Source organism: Triticum aestivum, chromosome 2B (assembly GCF_018294505.1).
Source record: "Triticum aestivum cultivar Chinese Spring chromosome 2B, IWGSC CS RefSeq v2.1, whole genome shotgun sequence".
Lineage (NCBI taxonomy): Eukaryota > Viridiplantae > Streptophyta > Magnoliopsida > Poales > Poaceae > Triticum > Triticum aestivum.
The window spans coordinates 417,913,381-417,923,318 of NC_057798.1; positions in this window are offsets into that span (position 1 = coordinate 417,913,381).

Sequence of the window (9,938 nt, forward strand, 5' to 3'; positions counted from 1 at the left end):
CAATGTCTTGACCCCGAGTAGCCAAGCGACAGCTATATTCTCTTAACGCCAGTCCGTTGCCAGACCTCGAAGACGTTCCGGTAGTCCGTGACTTTCCGGATGTCTTTCCAGAGGAATTTCCAGGTGTTCCACCTGACAGAGATGTCGAGTTCGTAATAGATCTCATTCCAGGAACTGTCCCAATTTCTAGAAGACCCTATAAAATGGCACCACTAAAACTAGCCGAGCTTAAGAAACAACTCGATGAGTCCTTGAAAAAGGGTTTCATCCGTCCTAGTTCGTCTCCATGGGCTTGTCCCGTTCTCTTCGTCAAGAAGAAGGATGGTACGGATCGGATGGTTGTAGATTATCGACCAGTCAACCTGGTCACAATCAAGAACAAGTATCCGCTCCCCAGGATCAACGATCTGTATGATCAGCTCGCTGGATCCTCAGTCTTCTCCAAAATGGATTTGAGGTTGGGCTACCATCAAATCAAAATCAGGAATGGGGACATTCCTAAAACGGCCTTTGTTACTCGTTATGGCCAATACGAGTACACCGTCATGTCCTTCGGTTTAACCAATGCTCCAGCCACTTTCTCTCGGTTAATGAACTCAATCTTCATGGAGTATTTGGATAAGTTCGTCGTGGTTTACCTCGATGATATACTCATCTACTCCAAGAACGAGGAAGAACATGCTGAGCATCTAAGGCTAGTGTTGATGAAACTTCGAGAGCATCGCCTTTATGCCAAGTTCTCTAAATGCGAATTTTGGTTGCCAGAAGTGACCTATCTAGGACATGTAATTTCTGGTAAGGGTATTGCTATCAATCCCGAGCGAGTTCAAGCCGTCCTTAATTGGACTCCACCTGAATCGGTCAAGCAAGTTCGGAGTTTCCTTGGCTTAGCGAGCTATTGTCGCCGCTTTGTCGAGAACTTCTCCAAGGTTGCTAAACCTCTAACTGAACTCCTCAAGAAAGATAAAAAGTTCGAGTGGACTCCACAATGTGAGCACAGCTTTCAGGAACTGAAAAGACGCCTGACATCTGCTCCCGTACTGGTACCACCAGATTTCTCTAAGGACTTTGTTATCTATTGCGACGCCTCGCGACAAGGACTAGGTTGCATTCTTATGCAAGATCGTCACGTAATTGCTTATGCTTCACGGCAATTGCACCCACATGAGGAGAATTATCCTACTCATGATCTAGAGCTTGCAGCTGTAGTCCATGCACTCAAAACCTGGCGACATTACCTCCTCGGTAATCGTTGCGAAATCTTCACTGATCACCAAAGTCTGAAGTACATATTCACCCAACCGGATTTGAATCTCAGGCAAAGACGTTGGGTCGAGTTGATCACAGATTTCGACTTAGGGATAACTTACACCCCAGGAAAAGCCAATGTCATGGCTGATGCACTAAGTCGTAAATCTTATTGTAACAATCTGATGTTACAACAAAGTCAACCGCTTCTCCATGAGGAATTTCGTAAGCTTAATCTTCACATCGTTCCTCAAGGATTTCTTTCCACCTTGGTGGCGAAACCTACTCTTACGGATCAAATCATCGCTGCCCAAAAGCGAGATAAAGGAATATCTAGGATCAAGGAGAACATTGCTAGCGGAGGTGCTAGATGTTTCTCCACAAATGATCATGGTGTTGTGTACTTTGAGAACCGTTTAGTGGTTCCCAAGAACCAACATCTACGGAGTTGATCCTTAAGGAGGCTCATGAATCTCCTCTCGCCATTCATCCTGGTAGTACCAAGATGTATCAGGACCTACGCCAGAGGTTCTGGTGGACTAGGATGAAGAGAGACATTGCTCAGTTTGTTGCTAGTTGCGACGTCTGTCGTCGTGTAAAAGCAGAGCATCAACGGCCTGCTGGCACCCTTCAACCCTTAGCTATTCCTGAATGGAAATGGGATAAAATTGGTATGGATTTCATCACCGGTTTTCCCGAGACCAAGAGAGGGAATAACGCTATCTTCGTCGTTGTCGATCGTCTTTCCAAAGTGGCCCATTTCTTGCCTGTTCGCGAGAGTATAACCGCTAGTCAGCTAGCAGACTTGTATATCTCCCGAATAGTATCCCTCCATGGTGTTCCACTGGAAATTAACTCGGATCGAGGAAGTCTCTTCACCTCTCGATTTTGGGAAAGTTTCCAAAATGCTATGGGAACCCGCCTTTCCTTTAGCACTGCTTTTCACCCTCAATCAAGTGGTCAAGTAGAACGTGTCAACCAGATTCTAGAAGACATGCTTCGAGCTTCTGTTATCTCATTCGGAATGGATTGGGAGAAATGCCTTCCATTTGCTGAATTTGCTTATAACAACAGCTATCAATCTAGCTTGGGTAAAGCCCCTTTTGAAGTTCTCTATGGACGAAGGTGTCGAACACCCCTTAACTGGTCAGAAACCGGGGAAAGACAATTCTTTGGCCCGGATATGATCCAGGAAGCAGAAGAGCAAGTTCGCATTGTTCGTGAAAAGTTGAAAACAGCCCAATCTCGTCAAAAGAGTCAATATGACCGAAAACATAAGGCTATGACTTTTGAGGTTGACGAGAAGGCTTACCTTCGGGTTACTCCTCTGAAGGGAACCCATCGTTTCGGTATCAAAGGCAAATTGGCTCCTCGCTACATTGGACCCTTTCGCATTCTCGCTAAACGAGGAGAAGTTGCCTACCAATTGGAACTACCTCCGCATCTCTCCAGAGTCCACGATGTCTTCCACGTTTCTCAACTCAGGCGTTGCTTCTCGGATCCTATCCGTGGAGTGGACCACGAAACGCTTGATCTTCAAGATAACCTCACGTATCGAGAGTACCCCGTTCGTATCCTCGATCAAGCCGAGCGTACCACTCGACGTCATAATATCAAGTTTCTCAAGGTTCAATGGTCGCACCATTCTGAGAAGGAAGCAACTTGGGAAAGGGAGGATCGTCTTCGACTTGAGTACCCCGCCTTCTTTCCGGAGGAACCTAAATCTCGGGACGAGACTCTTTTGAGTGGGGGTGAGTTGTCACACCCTAGCTAGTTCATGCATTAGAGTGTTGCATCATGTCTATTTTTCTCAACAGAAACTTGAAATGGGGATGACAGAACCCCCAGCCCCCTCTGAAACCAACTAGGGTTTACTAAAAATATTTTCAATGAACCTGAAATGCCCTTCTAAAATGTCCATCATTTTTGCCTTGGTTCAGAACCTCTGCCAAAAGTGGTGCACAATTTTCTAGGTCATCTTAAGGTCTTTGAATTAAATCATAAGTATTTGAGTTTGGGCATTTAAATTATATAAATTATTTTAAATGCTCAAATAATCCCAAACTAAAATGTTCCATGCTGGATATATTCCAGTTAATGGCCATGAGCAGTTTGGTGAATTTTGGAGTTGTTTAGGTATTTTTAGTAAGTCCACAAAGTTACAGAATAAATAAAAAAAGATAAATAAAGAGAGAGAGAGGGAACTAACTTGGCAGCCCAACTAGCCAGCCCACCTAGTCGGCCCAGCCCAGCAGCCGCTCCAGCGAGCTGCTTGCCTTCGCCAGGCAGGCGGGCAGGTGCTCGACGGTGGCACCAGCGCGCGCCATGTAGCTGCCCGCCGCCCTGCTTCCTCCCCTCGCCTCTCTGCTGGCCTGGACGACCTCCACGTCGCGCCCCGAACCCCCTGGACACATCCATTCTCCCCCTGCCTCTCTCCCTCGCTCTCCCGCACCATGGCCGACGCCACCGTAGCCGCACCGTCGCCGTAGTCGCGCTCTCCGTCGTCCTTGCGCCGTGCCGTCGTGTCCAGGAGCTCCGCCGCCCTCCTCTTCGTCGAGCTAGCCGAGCCCCGAGCACTCGCTTGCCCCGAGGCCTCTGCACCGACCTCGCCCGACTCCACCATCGCCGGAGATCCCCTTCACCGTCGCCGCCGCACCAGCTCGTCCCCGACCGCGCCGTCTGCTCCCTCGAGACCGCCGTGAGCCCATCTACCTCTCCTCCCTTTCCTTTCTCGCTCTCGAGCCCCATAGCGACTGCACGTAGCTCACCCGCACGCGCCCCCGCAAAGCTCGTCGCCGACGTGACTCCGGCCACCCACTGGCCACACCACCATGTCCATCGCACTCACCGCACTCGTAGGAACCCGTAGCACCTCACCACGAGCCTCGCCGTGCTCCGTAGCCTCGGGTTCATCATCACCCGAACTCTGGCGACCGCCAAGGTCGTCGCCGGCACTGTTTCCGGCCACCCCGAGCTCAACCACCACCACCAAGAGCTGCGACTTGCTCCCAGCTACACGTAGATGCCCTCCGCGGCTCTTTCGGTCACCGGAATGCACAAAACCACTCTCGCCGCCGCGTTCGGCCTCGCCGGCGGCTAAACGCTGGTGAGTTGACCCCGCTGACCCCTCGTTTGACCATGGGTGGGCCCAGTTTGACCCCCTGGGTCAATGACAGGTGGCGCCCAGCCCTGTTAACTAATCAGGATTAGTTTTAATTAATATTTAGTTAAACTAATTACACTGACACACAGGACCCACTAGTCAGGGTTGACCTGGACTGTTCCGTTGACCGCTGACATCATCCTGACGTAATGCTGACACAGTAATTTATTTACTGGAATTATTATTACACAGGAAATTCCAGTAAATACCACAAACTTTAAAAAACCATAGAAATTAATCTGTAACTCCAAATGCAAAGTTTTATATATGAAAATTGATTAGAAAAATCCAATCTATCCATCTGTACTGGTTTCATGCATGTTTAAACAATTTAACCTGATGTTTTGTACAGAACAAGATAAAGCACTTATAAGGGCCATTTATGAGTTTGGAACTTGAATCTTTGATTCAAAATGGTTCAAACCCATCTGGTCTTAGTTGCATTAGCCCAATACACTCATTTTGCCATGTTTCATGCATGCATCATTTTGTTGCATATTGTTTGGTGATGTTTGTGTATCGGTGCTCTTTGCGGCAGGTTCTGCCTCCGAGGAGTACCACGATTACCCTAACGAAGAACAATATCAGTGCATCGACCCGTCAGGCAAGCAACCAACCATTTGATCATATCGATACAATCCCATGTTCTCGCTTCTGCTCTCTTTTACTGCATTAAGACAACGCGTTTCAAACTGCTGTGTGCTACGGTAGTTGAACCCATTTCCTCTGCATGACCTGTCATTGCCACAGTAACTAGATGAAACACACTAGCATGTGTAGGAGTTGATTGAGCCATATGTATGTGTTGTTCCTACCTTGCTATGCCTGCTATGCTTAGAGTCGTGTCAGGTCTGGTTCATCTGGGTGATGGGCTAGAGTGAAATGATCATGCCGGTAATGAGAGTGATGTGTTGAACACGATTTGGTAAAGGTATCGATGAGAGGCCATGTAGGAGTACATGGTGGGTTGTTTCATTGAAGCCGACCTTAAGCACTGAGATCTGTATGTGTGATTTAAGATTCAGCTACTACCATGCATTGGGCCCTGAAATATGACCCCGCTCGACTTCTTATTCACCCTAGTCCTCTGTCCAGGAGTTGCAAGTAGTTTCTGGTGTTTGTAGCTTACTGGAGGCCGTGGACAGCGCTGACCGCGGGGTGGGCTGTGATGCGGTAGGTACGTGGCACGGTGTACCGGATACCCGTTAGGTATCTCGGGAACCCTGTACACATCGTTCGGGGCCGTATGTGGAAACCTCGGCCGGACTCCCTGCGGATGGAACCTGGATAGGCGATAAACCTGGACTAGAGACTTAGGTGTTTAGGTAGGTCGTGGTCTACACCCACGTCGGCTTTCGCTTGAAGTCTGCCGAGCACATGTCGTGTGCAGACGCTAAGTGGTGGAAACATGTATGAAGAAGTACACCCCTGCAGGGTTAACATTATCTATTCGAATAGCCGCGTCCGCGGTAAAGGACTACTTGGTTGCCTATACAGTTCATAGACAAGTAAATGGATACTACTAAAAATCTCAAGATAAGCGTGAGTGCCGAGGATGGCTCTTCCGTAGGATGACGGAGGTGGATCCTCGGTGGTGTATTGAAGTGGTGAGTAGTGGACTCGAGTATGCAAAACCATTTCAAGTTGGTGTCTCGTAGGATAGCTTAGCCAAGAGCCAAAGCTGGCTTGCTGCAATAACCCCACCAACCCTTATTGATAATGTGCATGTATGTAGGATCTGATGTAAGTCTTGCTGAGTACCTTTGTACTCATGTTGCTTTAATTACATTTTTTAGAAGACGCCGCAACCCCTTCTGATGGGTTCTTCATAGACGTTGACATCGATGAGTAGACTGAGGCCCAGGTGGTGATCCTGAGCTTGTGAAGGACCATGTAGTATAGCTAGGCTTACCCAAGCCTCTTTTATTTTACTAGTTGTCTGTTCTCAGACAAGTTACTTCCGCTGTTGGCTTGTATGCTTGTATGACTTGAATGCTGGGTTGTGTGACCCGTACTTGTGTGTATGCTATGTATGGCTCTCTGAGCCTTTAAATAAAGTACTTGTGTCGTAGAGTCATGTTGTGATGCCTTGTTGTATTTGCACATATCGAGCATATTGTGTGTATGATTGAAATGCTTGGTATGTGTAGGATCTGACTATCTAGTTGTTTATCCTTAGTAGCCTCTCTTACCGGGAAATGTCTCCTAGTGTTTCCACTGAGCCTTGGTAGCTTGCTACTGCTCCGGAACACTTAGGCTGGCCGGCATGTGTCCTTCTTCGTTCCTGTGTCTGTCCCTTCGGGGAAATGTCACGCGATGGATACCGGAGTCCTGTTAGCCCGCTACAGCCCGGTTTACCAGAGTCCTGCTAGCCCAGTGCTACAGCCCGGATTCACTTGCTGATGACCGACACGTTCGATGCTGGGTCATGGATGCCTGTCCCTGTAAGTTTGTGCCACTTTGGGTTTACGACTAGCCATGTCAGCCCGGGCTCCTTACCATATGGATGCTAGCGACACTATCATATACGTGTGCCAAAAGGCGCAAACGGTCCCGGGCAAAGGTAAGGCGACACCCGTGGGAATACCGTGCATGAGGCCGCAAAGTGATATGAGGTGTTACATGCTAGATCGATGTGGCATTGAGTCGGGGTCCTGACAGCGTTGGCATCAGAGCCGGACTGCCTGTAGGTTCTCCAAGCCAAACTGGCCGATGTTGAGTCTAGAAATGCTTTAGTTATATGTAGGGGAATTGATTGTGGGATGGAACGTAAGGCTCTTTTTACTCCTTTACCTCATGGCATTCTGATCTGAGTCAGTCTATTCTTCCACCGGGGGTTAAGGAATTAGGATCTCTTCTCTCTATCAGGTTCACGTGTTACTAATCAGTAGTACCTTATAGGTTTGATGGATACAAGCCTAGTTCAGTTCTACTACCCCATTATGTTGCTAAGATGGACCCAGAACCTTGATATGATGTTGTTGAGTGTCTATGCAATTCTTTGCAAAATGCCTCAAAATTCTTTTGAGCATTTACAGCCGTTATGCTGTCCAATTTCTGCTAGGAATTCTAATGTCTTGTGTTTATCATGTTCCAGATGGCTTCCCGTCCTCAGAATCAAGTGGTTCGTTTGACTCGATGCCTAGATGTACCCGGCCATACTGCCATGTTGGTCAGGGTAATGACTGAGGCAGGATACCGTTGGTATCCTGAGTACACGGTCGAAGAGCAATTCCGAGACTTTAATCAAAGTCAATATTTTTGCACTGTCAGGATATTTCCATCTTATCCTGGATCTACCGAGCCCCTCCACTGCTCCTATGGACTCGGGTTACTATTGAGATGGCTGTGCAGGATGCTGCCTACTCTATGATGACCATCATGCGAGTCAGGACTGGCCTATTTCGGGACTCCGACTTCCGATATATGCCAGCTTCACTCCCGGGAGCACAAGGGTATCTCCAGGCTATCTATGCTGACTCCACTCAGGAGGACTCACTAACCCGCACCACTGCACAGTTGCTTGAAGACAAGGACCGTGAAAATCGGGCCTTGAGACTGGAGCTTTTCAATACCCGTGCTGATCATTGGGCCACTTTGACTCGGTTTGCACCGGCTGTGCAAGCTGGATATATGGATATGCGAGATCTCTATCCTGTGAGATCTGCTCTGCCAGACATGATGGATTGGCGTGATGTAGGAGGCATCACCCCACCTCGTGGTCCCCGCAGGCCACCATTTGTTGGTCCAAGACCTCATCCTAGCCCCTATGGTCCACAAGCTCCACGGGACCGACTGTTTCCGGATGATCACGTTGAGCTTCCAGGCTATGGAGGTGACTTCTATGAAGACTACTACGGAGCTGTCTGAGTTAGTAGTAGTATCACTAGTATCGTATTAGTTGTATCGTCCACCGTCCTGCGTGACTCGTGGGATATGACTTAGCTTGTACCACCTTCCGGAGGTGTAGAAAAATAATGTATAGGAGCTTGGAATGCCTCCGATGAGATGTAATCTTCCTTTCACCGTAGTAGTACTTTGTTTGGTTTTGTACTAAACCTTGTATGGTGTGTATGACGATGGAATAAAAGAAGCAGTTTCTGTATCTACCATGTCATACGGATGATCATCTTACATTCCAAGTTATCCATTACATTCTACATTTCTATGTCAGAATCTTATCATCCTGGACTAAACCATTGTCTTGTTTTCCTAGGATGGTTAACACCCGCACCAACCCTGCTCCCCCAGAGCAGGCCGAAGGCAGCAGAGTTGGGGAAACAAACCTGCCTCACCCTCCTTCTCTGGCCGAGGTTATGCTGGAGGCCGAGAGAAACAAGCGGGAGACCAACCGTTTGTTGGAGCGCATCGAGCAAAACACAGCACACCATCAGAGGAATAACTTGGTGTCACTCAGTGACTTCACCAAGTTACATCCACCCACTTTCCACCACTCCGTCGAGCCCCTCGACGCTGATGACTGGCTTCACAGTATTACTCACAAGCTACGCTCTGCACTCGTAGCTGAGGCTGACAAGGTCACATTTGCTGCATATCATCTTGGGTATGGACTGGATGTCAGCCCATCATGCTAAGATTGATTGCTTCTCTAGGACTGTTCAACTCACACATCCTTCGGGAAAGATAGTCAATGTCTTGACCCGAGTAGCCAAGCGACAGCTATATTCTCTTAACGCCAGTCCATTGCCAGACCTCGAAGACGTTCCGGTAGTCCGTGACTTTTCGGATGTCTTTCCAGAGGAATTGCCAGGTGTTCCACCTGACAGAGATGTCGAGTTCGTAATAGATCTCATTCCAGGAACTATCCCAATTTCTAGAAGACCCTATAAAATGGCACCACTAGAACTAGCCGAGCTTAAGAAACAACTCGATGAGTCCTTTAAAAAGGGTTTCATCCGTCCTAGTTTGTCTCCATGGGCTTGTCCCGTTCTCTTCGTCAAGAAGAAGGATGGTATGGATCGGATGGTTGTAGATTATCGACCAGTCAACCTGGTCACAATCAAGAACAAGTATCCGCTCCCCAGGATCAACGATCTGTATGATCAGCTTGCTGGATCCTCAGTCTTCTCCAAAATGGATTTGAGGTTGGGCTACCATCAAATCAAAATCAGGAACGGGGACATTCCTAAAACGGCCTTTGTTACTCGTTATGGCCAATACGAGTACACCGTCATGTCCTTCGGTTTAACCAATGCTCCCGCCACTTTCTCTCGGTTAATGAACTCAATCTTCATGGAGTATTTGGATAAGTTCGTCATGGTTTACCTCGATGATATACTCATCTACTCCAAGAACGAGGAAGAACATGCTGAGCATCTAAGGCTAGTGTTGATGAAACTTCGAGAGCATCGCCTTTACGCCAAGTTCTCTAAATGCGAATTCTGGTTGCTAGAAGTGACCTATCTAGGACATGTAATTTCTGGTAAGGGTATTGTTGTCAATCCCGAGCGAGTTCAAGCCGTCCTTAATTGGACTCCACCTGAATCGGTCAAGCAAGTTTGGAGTT